Below are 21,557 nucleotides of genomic sequence, written 5' to 3' on the forward strand. Positions count from 1 at the left end.
GGGGGGGTCCACTCGCAAGGGCTGGCACCATAGCACGCCAGTGTCCCCGATGGCAAGTGGGCCACTTGCCTGCTCAGCGCCCCGGCACTTGCCCGTGTGCGCTGGGGGTGCTGACGCCAGCCCTGCCTGCATTCTCCACCCCTTGGTATGGAAAATCCAGCAGAGATCCAGTATTCTTAGGTGATTTGAATGAATAAAAATTGCAGTTAGAATAAAAGTTTCAATTAGACATATTTTATGAAATAAATACATATATGGGATCTCTATGAATATGAAAAAGGCATCTAACTTGCTGTAAAAGAGTGCAATATTTAACCCCTTAGTGATGGAGCCAATTTGCAGCCTAATGGCCAGGCCAACTTTTACAATTCTACCACTGTCCAGATCCCACTTATTCTGCGATTGTTTTTTCATGACATATTGTATTTCATGTTAGTGGTAAAATTTATTTGATATTACTTGCGTTTATTTATGAAAAAACAGAAATATGGGGAAAATTTTAAAAATTTCGCAATTTTCAAACTTTGAATTTTTTTTTCCCTTAAATCAGAGAGATATGTGAAACAAAATACTTAATGCATATCATTTCCCACATGTCTACTTTACATCAGCATAATTTTGGAACCAAATTGTTTTTTTTGTTTTTTTTAGGAACTTAAAAGGGCTAAAAGTTGACCAGTGATTTCTCATTTTTACAACAAAATTTGCAAAACCATTTTTTTAGGGACCATCTCACATTTAAAGTCACTTTGAGGGGTGTACATGACAGTCAATACCCAAAAGTGACATCATTTTAAAAACTGCACCCGTCAAGGTGCTCAAAACCACATTCAGGAAGTTTATTATCACTTTACGTGCTTCACAGGAACTGAAGCAATGTGGAAAGAAATAATTAACATTTAACTTTTTTTTACAATTTACTTCAGAACCAATTTTATTTATTTTCACAAGTGTGAAAAGAGAAAATGAACCACAAAATTTGTTGTGCAATTTCTCGTGAATATGCCGATACCCCATATGTGGGGGTAAACCACCGGGCACATGACAGAGCTTGGAAGAGATGGAACTTATCTAGATGTGTGGTGAGCACTTTGAACCCCCAAGTGTTTCACAGAAGTTTATAAAGTAGAGCCGTGAAAATAAAAAATGGTATTTTTTCCACAAAAATGATCATTTCGCCCCCAAATTTTTATTTTCACAAGGGTAACAGGAGAAATTAGACAACAAAAGATGTTGTACAATTTGTCCTGGGTACGCCGATACCCCATATGTGTTTTGTGCATGGCAGAGCTCGGAAGGGAAGGAGCGCCGTTTGACTTTTTCAATGCAGAATTGGCTGGAATTGAGATCGGACGCCATGTCGGGGTCGGAGAGCCCCTGATATGCCTAAACAGTAGAAACCCCCACAATTGACACCATTTTGGAAACTAGATCCCCCAAGGAGCTTATCTAGATGTATGGTGAGAACATTGAACGCCCAAGTGCTTCACAGACGTTTATAACGCAGAGCCGTGAAAATAAAAAATCATTTTTTCCACAAAAATGATTTTTTAGCCCCAATTTTTTATTTTACCAAGGGTAAAAGGAGAAATTGGACCCCAAAAGTTGTCCAATTTGTCCTGAGTATGCTGATGCCCCATATGTGGGTATAAACCACTGTTTAGGCGCACAGCAGAGCTCAGAAGGGAGGGAGTACCTTTTGACTTTTTGAACGCAAAATTGGCTGCAATCAATGGTGGTGCCATTTCACATTTGGAGACCCCCTGATGTACCTAAACAGTGAAAACCCCCAAATCTAATTCCAACCCTAACCCAGCACACCTCTAACCCTAATCCCAACCCTAACCATAATCCTAATCACAACTCTAACCCCAACACACCCCTATAACCCTAATTCCAACCCTAACCATAATCCTGTTCACAACCCTAACCCCAACACACCCCTAACCCTAATCCCAACCCTAACCATAACCCTAACCACAAATTCCAACACACCCCTAACCCTAATCCCAACCCTAACCATAACCTTAATCCCAAACCTAACCCTAATTCCAAACCTACCCCTAATCCTAACCCTATTCCCAATCATAACCCTAATCTCAACCCTAACCCCAAACCCTAATCCCAACCCTAACCCTAATCCAAAGCCCAACCCTAATCCCACCCTAATCCTAATCCCATCTCTAACCCTAACTTTAGCCCCAACCCTTACACTAACTTTAGCCCCAACCCTAACCCTAATTTTAGCCCAACTCACTTTAGTCCAACTGTAACCCTAATTGGAAAATGGAAATACATACATTTTCTTTATTTTTTTGCTTTTCCCTGTTATGATCCTTAGTGGTTGAGGATCACAAATTACTCCAGCAAGGTGACTAAACATAGGACAAGCTCTAGGGAGGTGGAAAACTGGACTGACCACAAAACTGAACCTATCCAACCACACTAGAGGCAGCCGGTGAACGTGTCTAAAATCCTAGACGTCTCGAGCCAGCCTGAGGAACTAACTACCCCTAGAGAGAAAGAAAGACCTCTCTTGCCTCCAGAGAAATAATCCCCAAAAGATATAGAAGCCCCCAACAGATAATAACGGTGAGGTAAGAGGAAGGCACATACACAGGGGTGAAAGCAGATTCAGCAAAAGAGGCCCACTAATTCTAGATAGCAGAAAATAGAAAAGGGGTCTATGCGGTCAGTAAAAAACCCTTACAAAATATCCACACTGAGATTTCAAGAACCCCCACACCAACTAACGGTGTGAGGGGAGAAACTCAGTCCCCTAGAGCAACCAGCAAGTAAGAAATCACATTTTAACAAGCTGGACAAAAAACATGATGAACGCTGATAATCAGAAACTGAACAAACAAAAACTTAGATTGTCTTGGAGAGACTGGGAGCAAGGAAGTCACCAGGAATCTGAAGAGCACTGAATACATTGATAGCAGGCAAGGAACTGAGTATCCAGGTGAGCTAAATAGGAAACAAACCAAGGATAACGAACCAGGTGATGAAGCCAACCTGCAGAAAGACAACACTACACAGTACCGCTTGTGACCACTAGAGGGAGCCCAAAAATAGAGTTCACAACATTTCCCTATCTAAGGAGGTGATAAAAGGGGGTTTATTTACCTTTTTTTTTATTTTGATCACTGTGATAGCGTCTATCACAGTGATCAAAATGAACCAATAGGAAAAATATTCCTATTGTTGCCAGGTGTCGGCCGGAAGATCTCGGCGGGCGCACTGCACATGTGCCTGACATTTTCTTACCAGAGGAAGATGCCAGCGGCCGTAAGGGAAAGCAGGAGGATCCAGGAACATCGGGAGACATTGGTAAGTTTCCGGGGGGTGATCAAAGACCCTATTTCTCTGTCCTCCAAATTTATGAATTTATGCTACTTAAGGGATGTAACATACTTGAGAAATATACTCCAGTCACAGACTAGAGAACATTCCTGCTGAAGATACACAGCACTTGTAAAATTCATGGGTCTCTTAACCCCTTCTCGACCTTTGACACAGCGTATGCATCATGAAAACCTGTGCCAATCCGACCTATGACGCAGCATATGCGTCATGGTTGGATCGCACTCCTGCAGGCCGGGTGAAAGGGTTAACTGTAATTTCACCCAACCTGCAGGGACAGGGGGAGTGGTACTTGAGCCCAAGGGGGGGTGGCTTCGCCCTCCCGTGGCTACGATCGCTCTGATTGGCTGATGAAAGTGACGTTTCACTTTCACTTTTAATCAGAGCGATAGTAATATTTCACCAATGAAAATTGGTGAAATATTGTAATCCAGCCATGGCCGATGCTGCAATAGCATCAGCCATGGCTGGAGACCGTGATCTGCCCCCACCACCACCACCGATCTCGTCCCCACAGTCCTCCATCCTGTCATCTGCTGTCCTCTGCTCCCCTCCGTCCTCCTGTCCGCTCCCCCCACAGTCCAATCCCCCCCTCATACTTACCGACCTCCGGTGTCCCTCCCGGTGTCCGTCCGTCTGCTCCATGGGAGCCGACATCTTCCAAAATGTCGGGTGCATGCACAGTGCACCCGCCAAATCTGCCGGCCGGCAGATTCATTACAGGTACATTTTGATCGTTGTGTTCTATCACAGCGATCAAAATAAAAAAAATAATAAATAACCCCCCCTTTATCACCCCCATAGGTAGGGACAATAATAAAATAAAGAAAAAATATATATTTTTTTCCACTAGGGCTAGGGTTAGGGTTAGGGCTAGGGTTAGGGTTAGGGTTAGGGCTAAGGTTAGGGCTAGGGCTAGGGTTAGAACTAGGGTTATAATTAGGCTATGTGCACATGGTGCGGATTTGGCTGCGGATCCTCAGCGGATTGGCCGCTGCGGATTCGTAGCAGTTTTCCATCAGGTTTACAGTACCATGTAAACATATGGAAAACCAAATCCGCCGTGCCCATAATGCAGAAAATACCACGCGGAAACGCTGTGCTGTATTTTCTGCAGCATGTCAATTCTTTGTGCGGATTCCGCAGCGTTTTACACCTGTTCCTCAATAGGAATCCGCAGGTGAAATCCGCACAAAAAACACCGGAAATCCGCGGTAAATCCGCAGGTAAAATGCAGTGCCTTTTACCTGCGGATTTTTCAAAAATGGTGTGGAAAAATCTCACACGAATCTACAAGGTGGGCACATAGCCTTAGGGTTAGGGTTGGAATTAGAGTTAGGGTTGGAATTAGGGCTAGGGTTGGAAATAGGGTTAAGACTAGGCTGTGGTTAGGGTTATGGTTAGAGGTGTGTTGGGGTTAGGGTTGTGGTTAGGGTTGGGATTAGGGTTAGGATTAGGGTTAGGGTTGGTATTAGGGTTAGGAGCGTGTTGGGGTTAGGGTTGTGGTTAGGGGTGTGTTGGGGTTAGGGTTGTGATTATGGTTATGGATAGAGTTGGGATTGGGTTAGGGGTGTTTTGGGGTTAGTGTTGGAGTTAGAATTGAGGGGTTTCCACTGTTTAGACACATCAGGGGTCTCCAAATGCAACATGGCACCACCATTGATTCCAGCCAATCTTGCAATCAAAAAGTCAAATGGTGCTCACTCCCTTCTGAGCCCCAACGTGCGCCCAAACAGTGGTTTACCCCCACATATGGGGTACCAGCATACTCAGGACAATCTTTGCAACAACTATTGGGGTCCAATTTCTCCTGTTACCCTTGTGAAAATAAAAAATTGCTTGCTAAAACATCATTTTTGAGGAAAGAAAAATGATTTTTTATTTTCACGGCTCTGCGTTGTAAACTTCTGTGAAGCACTTTGGGGTTTAAAGTGGTCACTGCACACCTAGATTAGTTCCATGGGAGGTCTAGTTTCCAAAATGGGGTCAATTGTTGGGGAGCTTCAATGTTTAGGCACACAGGGGCTCTCCAAACGCGACATGGTGTCCGCTAACGATTGGAGCTAATTTTTCATTCAAAAAGTCAAATGGTGCTCCTTCCCTTCCGAGCCCTGCCGTGTGCCCAAACAGTGGTTTACCCCCACATCTGAGGTATCAGTGTACTCAGGAGAAATTGCACAATAAATTTTAGGATCTATTTTATTCTGATGCCCATGTGGAAATGAGCTAATTGAGGCTAAAATAAATTTTTTGTGAAAAAAAAGTACTTTTTCATTTTTACGGATCAATTTGTGAGGCACCTGGGGGTTCAAAGTGCTCACTATGCATCTAGATAAGTTCCTTGTGGGGTCTAGTTTCCAAAATGGGGTCACATGTGGGGGAGCTCCAATGTTTAGGCACACATGGGCTCTCCAAATGTGACATGGTGTCCGCTAACGATTGGAGCTAATTTTTCATTCAAAAGTCAAATGGCGCTCCTTCCCTTCCGAGCCTTGCCATGTGCACAAACAGTGGTTTGTGACCACATATGAGGTATCGGTGTACTCAGGAGAAATTGCCCAACACATTTTAGGATCCATTTTATCCTGTTGCCCATGTGAAAATGAAAAAATTGAGGCTAAAAGAATTTTTTTGTGAAAAAAGTACTTTTTCATTTTTACGAATCAATTTGTGAAGCACTTGTGGGTTTAAAGTGCTCACTATGCATGTAGATAATCTCATTGGGGGGTCTAGTTTCCAAAATGGGGTCACTTGTGGGGGAGCTCCAATGTTTAGGCACACAGGGGCTCTCCAAACGCGACATGGTGTCCGCTAAAGATTGCAGCCAATTTTTAATTTAAAAAGTCAAATGGTGCTCCTTTCCTTTTGAGCCCTGTCGTGCGCCCAAACAGTGGTTCCCCCCCACATATGGGGTATCGGCGTACTCAGGACAAATTGTACAATAACTTTTGTGGTCCAGTTTCTCTTTTTACCCTTGGGAAAATAAAAAAAATTGTTGCTAAAACATCATTTTTGTGACTAAAAAGTTAAATGTTCATTTTTTCCTTCCATGTTGCTTCTGCTGCTATGAAGCACCTGAAGAGTTAAAAAACTTCTTGAATGTGGTTTTGAGTACCTTGAGGGGTGCAGTTTTTAGAATGGTGTCTTTTTTGGTTATTTTCAGCCATATAGACCCCTCAAACTGACTTCAAATGTGAGGTGGTCCCTAAAAAAAATGGTTTTGTAAATTTCGTTGTAAAAATGAGAAATCGCTGGTCAAATTTTAACCCTTATAACTTCCTAGCAAAAAAAATTTTGTTTCCAAAATTGTGCTGATGTAAAGTAGACATGTGGGTAATGTTATTTATTAACTATTTTGTGTCACATAACTCTCTGGTTTAAGAGAATAAAAATTCAAAATTTGAAAATTGAGAAATTTTCAAAATTTTAGCCAAATTTCCATTTTTTTCACAAATAAATGCAAAAATTATCGACCTAAATTTACCACTAACATGAAGCCCAATATGTCACGAAAAAACAATCTCAGAAACGCTAGAATCCGTTGAAGCATTCCTGAGTTATTACCTCATAAACGGACACTGGTCAGAATTGCAAAAAACGCCCAGCTCATTAAGGTCAAAATAGGCTGGGTCATGAAGGGGTAAAGAATTAAATGCATCTTACTCCAGTGGCCCCATTCTTTATTACTAGCATGTACAGTATAATTGCAGTCTTAATGAATCCGAGCTTAAGAGTTCAAATCTATTTAGAACAACATAAGAAAGTAGCTTCATCTGAACTGATGAGTTGTTTAATCTGTTATTCATAATATATAAATGAACAGCAGAGGGAATTTGTAGCATACTACAACCTGCCATACCTCTGCTCATCATGTTGGGCTCTTACAACTATGCAGATAAAGAGGAGCATGTTTATTTACCTTTGTATCCAAGGACGCTGTACATTCAGGTCCATTAGGCTATGTCATAAACAGACATGAAAATAGTATTGGACTTCTTCAAATAGAAAGAATGACAATTATGACTTTCCAACTATCAGCACTCACTAATTTATGCACAGCTAACTTTGGACTGACACTGGTGTAAATGAAGAGCTCTGTGTGATTTTGCAACATTTCATTGTGTGAGCCCATGAATGGCATTTAATTAAATATGTTGATCACACACGCAAAATATCGTATCCTGTTGCTGCCAAGCAGAATCTGCTCTGCAAGACAGGTCTAACAAGTCCCAGTTTTACTCTGCCTTTCATAACCAAGGTAAAAAAAAATAGATCTGCTAATCTTATAATTGATGCAGACACACAGAAAAAAATCATTGAGGCATTGGAAAAACCTAATGTTTTCCCTTCGCCTTGGTCAGCGTGAAAAAATTCTAATACAACAAGGCATAAAATGCAATGCTAAGAATCACACTGATTCACCATATCACATGTTTGTATATGTTTGTATATAATATGTTATGTATTCACAAGGTAACTTAAAAAACAATGCCAGCTGGTAACTAACTGGGAGGAAATATACATTTTTTAGTTGCCCAACAGGTGCAAAGACCCCAGTCTGTGGCCCTTCTTATCTACTCAGCAATGTAAAATGGAATGTCATGTGACTAGGATGTCACTCATTTAAAATCCATATCAATGACATGTATGCCTTACAGGGTCCAAAGGCATTCTAAATAGCTTTGTCATATGTTACAATGAGGTTTCCATTAAAAGTTTTGATATTGAAGATTTTATTTAATCAAGGGTCTGTTTTAGGTCACACAAACATTCACAGCAATTTTTACATCATTCATTGTAGTTCAGGCAGAAGTAATTACTAATTATGTAAACTGTTAATGTTGCAGCTTTTTTTCTTCTTATTTGTATATACACATATACAGTGATGAGAAAAGGGGTAACAACTAACAACGTTTTGAATTTTTGAGTTTAGGGCTCCTTATTTCTCCATCAACTACTGCTTCGATTGTGAAACTACCATCATTTTTAAAGACAATTATCTTGGCTATCTCATACATAAATTCACTTGCAACTATTTACCATATGATTAGTTATGCAGATTCTTGTCATGTCACTGCATTGTTACTGTTTTGCTCCAGGTGGTGGAAAAATATTTTTCTTCCTGTATACGACAAAATACAAACTGTTTTCACATTCCCTAATATCTCAGTGTGTTAATAGGTTGATTCCCAAGCCAAAGGTCACTGGTTCGAATTAGGAAGCAGCCATGAAGAATATTTCCCAAGAAAATAGAAACAGCATCATCCAGCTCATCGATAGCTGTCTCTTGGCCAAGAAAATTGCCAAGCAGCATTAAGTGATTGACATGACAGTTTGAAGAATACAAAATAAAATCCCTCCATTCAAAAGCCAAGAAGTGAACGTTCAGGTGGACTTCCAGTCAACAATTTGGCTCATCGCAAGGTCTATCAGTTCTGGCCCGACAAACACGGTAGTGCAGGTTGCTCATATGCTACGTGATAGTGCTATTCCAGACATCCATGCAAGCACCGTAGAGGACACATTTCTCAAGCCTGGAATGGTGGCTCGAAAAAAGGTGAAGAAGCCTCAACTTCAATATTGTCATGAGCAGCGTCGGCCTGAGTTTTCAAAAAAGTATGAAACATAGACAGTAAACGATTGGAAATGGGTGGTTTATAGCAATGAGACAAAAGTCAATAGACTAAGCTCTGATGTGTGCAAATGGGTCTAAAATAAAGAAGGGGCTGACAGATCGAGAAATTGGAGGAAGCCTAATGATATTTGGTTGTCTCACAGACCTAGGCATTGGATACTTTACCAGGATTGATAATGGTCTCAATGCTAAGCTATAGTTGAGTATCCTAGAAGACAAGTTATTTTGCATGCTCAAGTACTATGGGTATGAAAAGGACGACATAGTGTTGCAGCAGGTCAACAACCAGAAGCATACTTCAAGATTGATGAAGAAATGATTCAATGAACTAGAGGTGCTGGCTTGGTCCCCACTGTCCCCAGAACACAACCCAATCGCACACTTATGGATAGAGTTGGAGAAAAAACTGTATACACACAAAAGGGAGTTGACCAGTATGCACCAATTTTTGGGTTCAGATTTTGGTCGAGATATGCTTTAATCTGATTGAGAGCATGCCCAGAAGGATTCTGGCAATGTTGAAAGCCAAAGGCGGATTTACAAAATGCTAACACAGTATTTAAAATTAAAATTTTGATTCTTAGGAGCAAAACAATAACAGTGCAGTGATATGACAAGAATCTGCATAATTAATCATATGCTAAACAGTTTCAAGTTAAATTTATGTACGAGTCAGCTAAGATGATTGTCTATGAAATGATGGTAGTGTCATGTTAGAATCTGTAATGGGTGGTGAGATATGGAGCCTGAAAGTCAAAAGTTATAAACATTGGAACCCTTTTGCTCATCACTATACACCAAAAGATGAGGCAGCACAAGCAAAGACAAAATGAGAATTTCTGAGGTGCCAGCATGCATGTTACAGCCCAGTAGCCAAATAATATAACTACAAAAAAGCAGGCAGCACACTACAGGAATATCAAAAAAGTGAACTAACTTTTACATTGCCATGTGGGCAAAACAAGCAAAGTTTTGACTCCAAAGAGAGTTGATTAAGTAATTCAAAAAATTCACAATGGATTCCTAATTAGTTTTGGGACTCACCCAATGGCAATGGGGAGGTAACAGTAAGCTGGGGATGCACTACTCACACAGGCGCCTCACATAGCTGTGACAAGAGAAATTCACCGCATTCTTTATTTCATTAATGCCAGAGGCGTAGCTAGGGTTTTGGTTCAGGGGGGCGAAACTACTGAGTGGGCCCCTAACCAGGTAATCTTGATTACAACTCAGTGAAGCATCCTAATAGTGGAGGAGAACCTCAGCAGACCACCACGCTATTACTGAAGATAATCTCTATATAAAGACCAACATGGATATTACCGCCATATGGTCAGTGGTAAATACCAGCCCTACAGAACATATAATAGATCACAGCACAGTAATAGATAATGTCTTACCGCTGATGTTCTTTCTGATGGAATCGTTCACTTTTCCCATCTTTTCCATCTGGCCCAGACCGACATGACAACTCCTCCAGGCACAACTCACCTGCAGAGAATACAACAAAGACACATTTCACTTCTCATATTCCAGCCATCACCATCTATTCCCAACCTGCACAAACTCCTCATCCTGCTGATACCCCAATACTGAGCCGCTGCGGCCGTATGTGTCCCTATTACTGCCCCTGATACCCCAGTACTAAGCTGCTGCTGCCCTATGTGACCCTATTACTGCACCTGATACCCCAATACTGAGCCGCTTCTGCCTTGTGTGCCCTATTACTGCACCTGCTGTGTGGTTCTCTCTGCGCTCTAAATTCTAAAGCAACCCTCTATAATATAGTAAGGCTGGGTGCAAGTGCCCTAGAAAACAGTGCCCACATTTTGCCCCCTAGAAAGTAATATTTCCCTGTGTGCCCCTTTAATAGTCACAGTAACCTGAGTTCCCCTATAACAATAAGTGCCCACTTCACATTGAATAATGTTCCGAGTCTCCCCCCTGCACAGCTCCCCTATACACAGCATGATGCTCTCTTATACATACCATGATGCCTCCTCACTGTAATGCACCCCCACACAGTATAATGACCCCTTAGTAACCCCAAACTGTTTGATGGCTCCAGCACTGTATGATGGTCCCTTCACTGTAATCCCCACACTGAACGATGGCCCCCTCACTGTAATCCCCACACTGTACGATGGCCCACTAGATGGCCTCCATATAGTATAATGCACCAAATAGTCCTCAATATAGTATAATGCACTCCCCATAGGCAGACTTTACATAGGCAGCACTCATAAGCAGACTCTGTAGCACAAGACAGCACCCCATAGGCAGACCCTGTATTATAAGGCAGCACCCCATAGGCAGACCCTGTAGTATAAGGCAGCACCCCATAGGCGGACCCTGTAGTAAAAGGCAGCACCCCATAAGAAGACCCTGTATTATAAAGCAGCACCCCATAGGCAGATCCTATAGTATAAGGCAGCCCATAGGCAGATCCTGTAGTGTAAAGCAGCACCCCCAAAGGCAGATCCTGCAGTATAAGACAGAACCCCCATAGGCAGACCCTGTAGTATAAGACAGCACCCCATAGGCAGACCCTGTATTATAAGGCAGCACCCCATAGGCAGTCCCTGTAGTAAAAGGCAGCACCCCATAGGCAGACAATGTAGTAAAAGGCAGCACACCACAGGCACACCCTGTAGAAAAAGGCAATACCCCATAGGCAGACCATGTATTATAAGGCAGCACCCCCCTAGGCAGACCCTTTAAGTATAAGACAGTACCCCCATAGGCAGACCCTGTAGTGTAAGACAGTAACCACATAGGCAGACCCTGTAGTATAAGGCTGTACCCCATAGGCAGACCCTGTAGTATAAGACAGTACTCCCATAGGCAGACCCTGTAGTATAAGACAGTACCCCCATAGGCAGACACTGTAGTATAAGACAGCACCCCCATAGGCAGACCCTATAGTATAAGATGGCACCCCCATAGACAGATCCTGTGGTATAAGACAGCACCCCCATAGGCAGACCCTGTAGTATAAGACAGCACCCCATAGCCAGACCCTGTAGTATAAGACAGCACCCACATAGGCAGACCCTGCAGTATATGACAGCATCCCCATAGGCAGACCCTGTAGTATAAGACAGTACCCCCATAGGCAGATCCTGTAGTATAATACAGCACCCCCATAGGCAGACCCTGTAGTATAAGATAGTACCCCCATAGGCAGACCCTGTAGTGTAAGACAGCACCCCCATAGGCAGACGCTGTAAGTATAAGACAGTACCCCAATAGGCAGACCCTGTAGTATAAGACAGTACTCCCATAGGCAGACCCTGTAGTGTAAGACAGTACCCCCATAGGCAGACCCTGTAGTATAAGATAGTACCCCCATAGGCAGACCCTGTAGTATAAGACAGTACCCCTATAGGCAGACCCTGTAAGTATAAGACAGTACTCCCATAGGCAGATCCTGTAGTATAAAACAGTAACCAATAGGCAGACCCTATAGAATGAAACAGTACCCCCATAGGTAGACCCTATAGTATAAGGCAGCCCCCATAAAAACAATAAATAAGTAACTACTCACCTCTCTTCCTCCTTGTTTCAGTGGTGATCCGAGCTCCCACTCATCTCCTGACAGCGGGCACCAGGTGGTGACATTACCGTCATCGGTGATGTCAGATGCTAACAGGGGAGTGATTGGAGAAGGAGTGCTGCACGCTCCTTCCCTCATCAATGCGATCAGCTGTGTCAGCTAAATGCCGATACAGCTGATCTTGCGGTGAAATGCAGGGGCCCACTGCTGGCACTGGGACCCCCAGCCTGCTCAGGGGCCCTATAGCAGCAGAGCGGTAGAGCAGAGAGATCGATTCTCCCTGCTCTGCCACAGAATAAAACTGTATCGGTGTGCTGCGCATGCCGATACAGTTAAAGTAGCATAGCAGAGCTCCGGGTGGGCCCCCTCTGGGCCCCCTCCGGGCCCAGGGAGACTACACCCTCTGCCCCCCCCGGTAGCTACGCTACTGATTAATCCAAAAAAGTTTATTTTGTGAAAGCAGATAAAGACAAGATAATAGTTCTGGATAAAGTGACAAAGTTTTTGATGTTTCGACCCCACCATGGTCATCTTCGCTAAGTCATTATTAGGTGGTTGGAGCAAGATAAAGGGAAATTTCCTTAATGGTGGGATACTGCACAGTGTATGTGTGGTGAAGTGCTATTATGTCGACGCTGAATTCCGCACTCCCTCACCTCTACTCACCACTTTTACACTGTGCAAGTCCTCTTCTTCCAGATTTCCCTGACTGATGTCACCTTCCGGGATTATATTGCATGCGCTGTTTGCACGCTCTGCCTTCCTTTTTTAAGATGAATTACTGGCGCTCCACGGCAACTATAGTGTTTCTTTATTTTTTTTGCATCTTACTGCTATGTGAGGCGCCTGTGTGAGCGGTGCATTCCTAGCCTACTGTTTCCTCCCCATTGGCATGGGTGAGTCGCAACACTAATTTGGAATCACTTCAACACACCATCCCTATATTTTTTTAATGTATATACATTATATACTGTATATATTGTGGTAGATCACCTCATTCAACTGCTTAATGAGGCAGTCAGAAGAAAGCTTTTTATTTAACTCTTCAACTGGTTTATTAAACCAGGGCAACAATAAAATAGACATAAAGCAACAAAAACAGCACTCACTACAATCCGTTTACCTGGAGGTCTGCTCCCCTTCAGGTACACAGAACACTGAGTGAGTCCAGAGGCTCTACCTTTACCTCCTGGACCACACCCTATGGTGGAGATATGGTGAACAGCCATTCAGCCCAACTCTTTAGCTATTCACAAAAACCTGTCCTTGTCATGGCCGATTTTACCCCATTCAGTGCATACCATGCTGGAGCATGCTTCCGAGTTCATATCACTGAAGCTAACATCCTCTGTGAAACATATCTACTTTTCAGTACTTTACCAGTGACTCTCTTGCACTTTCCTCCTCTAAGCACAAAGTCAAGGAGTTTGACACATTCAGTCACTATACAGGGAAACCTCGACAGGACACCTGCATTACCGTGTTATTTCCTGGACTTATGCTCAACATGGAAGCTGAAGTCCCAGAGTATCAGAAACCACCCAGTCACCAGGGGATTCTTTCCCTTCCTTCCTCTCATCCATCTCAGTCCTTCATGGTCTGACACTAACCTGAACTTTCAGCCTAGCAGTTAATGCTTCAAAGTGTCAATCGTCCATTTGATTTTCCCACCTTGGCATAATTATTTTCACAGAAAGAGTTTTCTACATAGGTATAGGATTGGATGTTCCACACCATTTATTTCCTGTGACAACACAGTTCCCAATCCAACTTCTCAAGCATCCATCTGGAACACAAACTTCTTGAAGTCCAGTGTGACCAAGACCAGCTGTTTAGAAAGCTAGCTTCAACTCCTGGAAAGCTGTCTTCACTTCAGAAGTCCACTTGGCAATCGATGACTATGTGCTCTTAAGGAGGTTGGTCAGAGGTGCAGCTATCATTGCAAAATTCAGAATAAACCTCCAATACTATCCCACAATTCCCAGAAATGCCCTAACTTGTTTCTTGGAGAGTATTTTCTGCCAATTTTGAATCACCTCCACTTTGTTCTCTTGTGGCTTGACTTCGCCCTACTGACGAGCCCAAGTATTTGGCCTCCTACTTGTCCACGGAGCACTTCATCGGGTTTACGGTAAAATGCTCCTCCCTCAGTACATCCTTCTACCACCTAGACCTTCTGCAGATGACTTTCCCAATTGGGGCTGAAGATCACAATATTGTCTAGATAAGTGTCGCATATCTCTGGTGAGGAGCTAGGACTTGATACATGGCTCTCTGGAAAGTGGCTGGGGCTCCTTGCAGCCCAAAATGCATTCAAGTGTTTAGGAAGCAACTGTCAGGTGTAGAGAAGGCCATCTTCCCTTTGGACGTTTCTGACAGGAATTTGGCAGTACTCTTTTGTTAGGTGAAGGGGGATAATGTACCATGCTGACCCTAGCCTCTCAATGAGCTCATCAACCTGGGGCATCAGATACTCATAAAACTTGGACACCTCATTCAGCTTACAATAATCTTAACAAAACTGCCATTCTCCATCTGGCTTCGGCACAAGGACAATGGGAACGGACCCACCACTCTTTGATTATTCCATGATGTCATGGCACAACATTTTCCTCATCTCCTTTGACTTAAATTTTACTTGCATGTGCGGTTCTGTCAGATCTTCATGCTCCATGGACTGTGTACATCCAGGCAACTCTGAAAACAGGTCTCGGTTTCACTGGAGCAGTTCTCAGCACTGTTGTTTCTGGGCCAGTGATAGTGTCTCTGCCACCTAGACATCCTTGACATTGACTCTGGGATTGGTCCCCAGGCATGGAGCTTCCACTCTCTCTCTCTATCTTGCCATGGATTGAGCAGGTTGACATGGTAGACTTTGTACAGCTTTCTTATCCCTGGCTGGTGGACCTTATAGTTAACTTCACTAACTTTCTCAACCACCTTGTTTGGCACTTGCCCAGAAGCTTTTTTTCCACCATGGGAATCAACACTATGACTCAATCTCCAGGGTTAAACTATCTCAGCCTTGCCAACCAATTGTAGATCCTTGATTCGGTCTCTTGTGTCTGAAGGAGGCTTTCTCTCACCTCTGCAATTTTTTCCTGCATCCTGGCAAAATGCTCAATGATGCTCCGGTTGGGTGTAACTTCTGCTTCTCGGGTCTCCTTCAAAATATCCAGGAGACCTCGAGGGTGATAGCCATACAACAGCTCAAATGACAAAAAACCCAGAGAGGCCAGAGTACGTTATCCCAGTCTTGGCCATCCTTGTCTTAACTTTCTTGTGCATGGCCTTCCAGGTTTTTTTAAACCTCTCCACCAGGCCGTCCTTTTGCGGATGTTATACCAATGTCCTGAGTTGCATAATCTACACAGATCTCCCAACACTTTGGATATGAATGGGTTATTTGGTCCTTCAGGATCCCCATTGGCAGACTGGTCGGGGAAAAGATATGGGCCAGTTCTTGGGCTACACTTCTGATGGAGGAGATTCTTAAGGGTACCGCCTCCGGCTACCGTGTGGCGTAGTGCAAGACCACAAGAATATATTGATGCCCTTGGGCGGGCTTTACCAAGGGTTCGACTAGATTCTTGGCAACATGGTCAAAGTTGAACCTCTATAATGGGTAATGGCAATAGAGCACTACAGAAGAGAGAGCAGTTAGCTGACAAGTGGGACAGGACCTATAGTGACATCCGAGCCAGTACCTTCAAGGGATCCACTCCAGGGTTTTGTCTACTCCCAGATAACCACCCAAAATACGAGACTGGGCCATGTCTAGCAACCTATGCAGATAAGGCTCCGGTACTACCAGTTGCGGCAATACTTCCCCCCAGCTTAGTCACCCGATATAGCAAGTTCTCATTTACTGCAAAGTATGGGAACTTGGTGTCGGTCCATTTAGAATTACCCTTTTACCGTAAGGTCCCTTTGTTGAGCTGTCCCAAAGTGCTCCCAGCAAGTCTCCCACTCAGTGATGCCGGCCTCATGAGTTGCTGTCTTGTCCTCATTGCCAGCAAGCACACACAGGGGGAACCCATTTGCCTCTGACTGCAATTTTTTTTAAGCTTATTTAAGTAACTTGGCACTCCCTCTCTTGCCAAAAGCCCCAGAATAATTCACAACCTCATGGGACTTAGTGTCATAGTTTGTTTCTATGCTCACTCTTGCAACAGGGTAGTCCTTAGCGTCCTTGTGAATATAACGGACACCCATAATCCTTACAGGGTTGAACTGGTGGGGGGTGTGGCCATAAACAGGGTCACCAAACTCCCCATGTCCAAGAGTCCAGACTCCAGTGCTCCATTTATTGTCACAGGACATGTCTGCTGCTCCCTTCCAAGTTGATAGTCCACACTGCAGGCCAGATAGGCATAAAACCGAGGACATTCTTGTAGGCTAACCAGGTCGTCCACATTCCAAGGATCTCCGTGGGCAACCCAGGTTTGCACCAGTCTAGGAAAGAAGTGAATAAATCTGTCCATAACCACTGTGAGGCAGTGAGGGGGATCATATGTGAGGGATGATATGTATCCCCCAGGATGCGCATAGAAGCAAATTGACGCCGCTGGAGTGCATTGCAGTCACAAGCATAGCTTTGATTGCAGTGCAAAATAAAAATAAGTATGGACCTGGTCAAGTTATCTGGCCAAGGCAATGTTTAGGAAAACCCGTTAAGGGCTTTTATTTTTGGAGCGAACTACAGGATGGTAGTGGGGTGGTTTGCTCTCTCCAGCTGGGTCTTACAAGTGGCCCATGGCCACAGATTCCATTTAAAAACCCTGCAGGAAAGGGTTGGATATGTCATTCATGGTTTGCAAACTGCAGAACAGGTGGCTCTGCAACATCCGGCTTATGTGTGAAGTAACATGGAGCCAAGTGAAGCCATAATACCTGGCACCCCTCAGCGTGGTACAGTGGGGCAGTCACCCAAGGAAACCAGTCTCTGATATGGATGGTTTTGAAGCCCCGGCTGTGATCCGGAGGATACCATTTGTTTTCCATTTGTGAGTTACTTTGGACATTAACCCCTTAATGACCACAAAATGTCTTTTTACTGACCTGAGATATAGGAGAATAGCATCCCCATACAGGTGACAGTCCTGTAGCTGACAGCTTGTTGCATCAGCCACGATCAGTGTTGGCACCGACCATGGTCATTTAACTCCTTAAATGATGATGTCACTAGTGACTACAGTACCTAAATGATTGACAGAGTATGGGGGCTCCCTCTTTAACCCCACAGTCACCCTGAGATTATGATTGTGTGGTCCTGATGCTTCCCATGGTAATTCACGGCCAAATAGTGGCTTTAAAGTCTACCAGCTAGTTGCCTGTTCAGAAGTTATTGACATTTAGATGGTAAAAATAAATTTCTTCATTCCTGTCACGTCACTCACTTTGCATTAATTCTTGAATAGCATCTGTCAGGTTAATGAACTATCTGAAAGAAATTTTAAATATATCAAGGGGTGCGGTTTTTAAAATGGTCTCACTTTTGGTGGTTTCCCAATATATAGGACCCCCAAAGTCACTTTGAAAATGAACAGGTCCCTAAAAAAATTTGTTCTGTAAATTTCCTTTTAAACCTTCCTTTAAATACACTTTTAAACCTTCTAAAATTATAACAAAATAAAACAACATTTTACAAATGGTGGTGATGTAAAGAAGACATGAGGGAATTGTTACTTATTAATATTTTTGTGCGGTGCGACTGTCTGGATTAAAGGGATAATCATTCAAAGTTTGAAAATTGCTAATTTTTTAAAATTTGTGTCAAATTGCTGATATTTTTATAAAATAAATCAAAATATGTCAACCTAAGTTTACCATTATCATAAGGTATAGTATGTCACGAAAAAACAATCTCAAAATCAATGGGATATGTTGAAGCATTCCAGAGTTATTACTGCATAAAGTGGCAATGGTCAGATTTAAAAAATTGGCTCGGTCATTCTGGGGTTAAAGACACTTTGCTTTGAACTTTCCTGTGATCCCTGCCTATCTGTTGCACTGCACCAACCCCACTAAACTACACCACACACTTGATCATCTCGGCTGGGGTGGAGGACTTTGGCTGCAACCACTTCTGGGGAAGATGTAACAAGTCAAACATCTGGGACAGGGAGGGATTTGTCACTAAAAGATGCACAGTCTTAGACCAGTTGTGCCCTGACAGACACATGATGTGCGGAGTTTCACCGCACATCATAGCCCAGCATCGAGCAGGCTTACTGCACTCTATTGATGAAAGCAGCATGAACACAACAGCAATTTTATAAGAAAATATATTTTGTAAAGGTGCAATTAACATGAAATTCTCACCAGATGTTGGTAACAACCTATTCAATGCACACGGGCAAAGAAATGAAAACATAGGTGTCAGAAAATTATGTGTAATAATGAGAAATGACACAAAGAAAAAGTATTGAACACATGAAGGAAGAGAGGTGTTAAAAGCCATAAAGAGTCATGACATCAGCTGAAGTGTATCAGTAATTAGAACGCAATCATGCCACTTAGTAAAAAATAATGTCAGCTGGTTCAACTGATGGCCTATAAAAAAGTACCTCATTACCTAGTTGCCACACAAGAATGATGAGTAAAACCAGTGAGATGTCTCAAGACCTTTGCAACCTTATTGTTGCAAAACATGGATACAGAAGAATTTTTAAACTAATAAAGGTTCCAGTGAGCATTGTTGGAGTCATAATCTGAATATGGAAGGAATATCATTTCACGGTAAACCTGCCATGAAAAGGTGCTCCCCTCACGATTTCAGACAGAGGAGTGAAAAGAATTATCAGAGTTGTCCAACAGCAAAAGACCACCCGTGGAGATCTACAGAAAGACCTGAAATCAACAGGCATAATTGTAATGTACCCTACTTCCATAGCCTGTACGCAAGCACAGCACACAACTAATAGCATGTTCAAGTGCAATAAATGTTTGCTTAACAACATTTAGACAAGTCTTTGAAGTACTGGGATAATATAGTCTGGTCAGAAGAGACCAAAATTGAACTCTTTGGATGCCATAATACACACCATGTTTGGAGGCCAAAAGGCATTGCATATCACCGCCAAAACACAATACCATGGATTAGATGGGTTATTACCGACATCTCGTGAAAATTGAATCCAATTTTCATTCTTAGAAATATATTTACTTATAAAATTGGTGACGTGTTCAATACTCGTTTCACCCGCGGCACATACACGATGCGCCAGCACACTGCAATTAATGATTACATGAACTCTAGTATTGCTGTAAACATGAAAAACGTGAGATAATTACTTACCGGTTTTTGATCAAAGTGGGCAAAAGCCATCAAACCACAACAAGATGTACATTTAATATGGATGGTCCCTAAACACTTATGACCTAACTCTGCATGTGCCAAACCAAAGCGTTTGTAGAAATATTGGAGTGACTTGTCACAATATTATAGATGTGCGTTTTCACTAAAGTGTTTGTACAGGTATTATCTATTTCCTATCAGAAGCTTCACATAAAGCAGCTTTCAGCAGTGCTAATCAGTACTCTTTCAAAAGGTTTCCAATATGCTGCATTGATCTCTTGTAGAACATGTAAACTTCATTTGATCAGACATTTTAAGGTTGATTGAGCGCTTTAAACCTATAAAAGTTTTACTGAAGTAAATGAGAACGTTAAAATTAAAAAACAAAAACAAATCTGATCTAGTCACTTTTACACTTACCAGGGATCAGCGAATTTATTAAAATGGAATTGAGTTCTACTTGAATTTTACAAAAACCCATATTATTCAGAATATAGATTTTTTTGTAATTCGCTCCTCACAAATTCAGCAAAATGGCGGCAAGTTGCAGCCCCTATTTTGCTGAACAGTAGAGGGCCGGAAAAAATTATGAAAGTAAAAAACTACATGTGCACCCTCGGTGCCTGCTGCCTGGTCCTCAGTGTATTCATTTATCTGATTGGGCAGGGGAATTCTGTTGCCCTTTTTTGCTGTCTTGATTTTTTTGGGATTTTTAATTCTTTCTGTGGCTTTGCTTTCAATTTTAGTGTAGGGACTCACAAGTATGAGGACCCTTGTAGTGGATTGAAAGCTTTCATATTTTGGCCAAAATATGGATCAATACCTCTTGTATAGGTTTCACCTGTAGGATAGGAAAGTGTTGGATATAGTTAATGGATAGAACTAGCCCAGTCTGTGGGGACTAGTGGTAATAAAAGGTGGGCACTTCCTGATACCGTAGGGATAGAGATAGAGAAGTGTATTAACAAGTTTAAGTTCAGTGGGCTGCTGGGGTCAGTATGTGTCTACCATTCGAGGCAGTCACGCCCTGAGCCAAAAGTCTTGCATAGGGGCTGCCGGACACATCATGCACTTTGACGTACAGAGGAAGATGGAGAGGTATCCACCAAGAAGGAAGGTAATGGATCCTGGGTGAACTGCAAAATGGGAAGTGAGTAGTGTTGAGCATTCCGATACCGCAAGTATCGGGTATCGGCCGATACTTGCGGTATCGGAATTCCGATACCGAGTTCCGATACTTTTGTGATATCGGGAATCGGTATCGGAACCATATTCATGTGTAAAATAAAGAATTAAAATAAAAAATATGGATATACTCACCTCTCCGGCGGCCCCTAGATCTTACCGCTGTAACCTGCAGCCTCCGTTCCTAAGAATGAGCGCGTGAAGGGCATTCGATGACGTCGCGGCTTCTGATTGGTCACGTGAGCACTCATGTGACCGCTCATGTGACCAATCACAAGCCGCGACGTCATCGCAGGTCCTTCACGCGCTCATTCTTAGGAACGGGACCTCCCGGTTACGGCGGTAAGGTCCAGGGGCCGCCGGAGAGGTGAGTATATGGATATATATATATATATATATATATGGATATACTCACCTCTCCAGCGGCCCCTGGACTTTACCGATGTAACCGGGAGCCTTTGTTCCTAAGAATGAGCGCATGAAGGACCTGCAATGACGTCGCGGCTTGTGATTGG

At 42.9% G+C, this 21,557-nt stretch overlaps 1 long non-coding RNA gene across 1 annotated transcript in view; it reads left to right on the plus strand.

Moving 5' to 3' along the window:
* The window catches only part of LOC143773792 (uncharacterized), a 143,407-nt gene that overhangs the window by 24,357 nt on the left and 97,493 nt on the right, over positions 1 to 21,557 (plus strand). The window lies entirely within an intron of this gene.

The sequence above is a fragment of the Ranitomeya variabilis genome, chromosome 5, assembly GCF_051348905.1.
Source record: "Ranitomeya variabilis isolate aRanVar5 chromosome 5, aRanVar5.hap1, whole genome shotgun sequence".
NCBI classification, from domain to species: Eukaryota; Metazoa; Chordata; class Amphibia; order Anura; family Dendrobatidae; genus Ranitomeya; species Ranitomeya variabilis.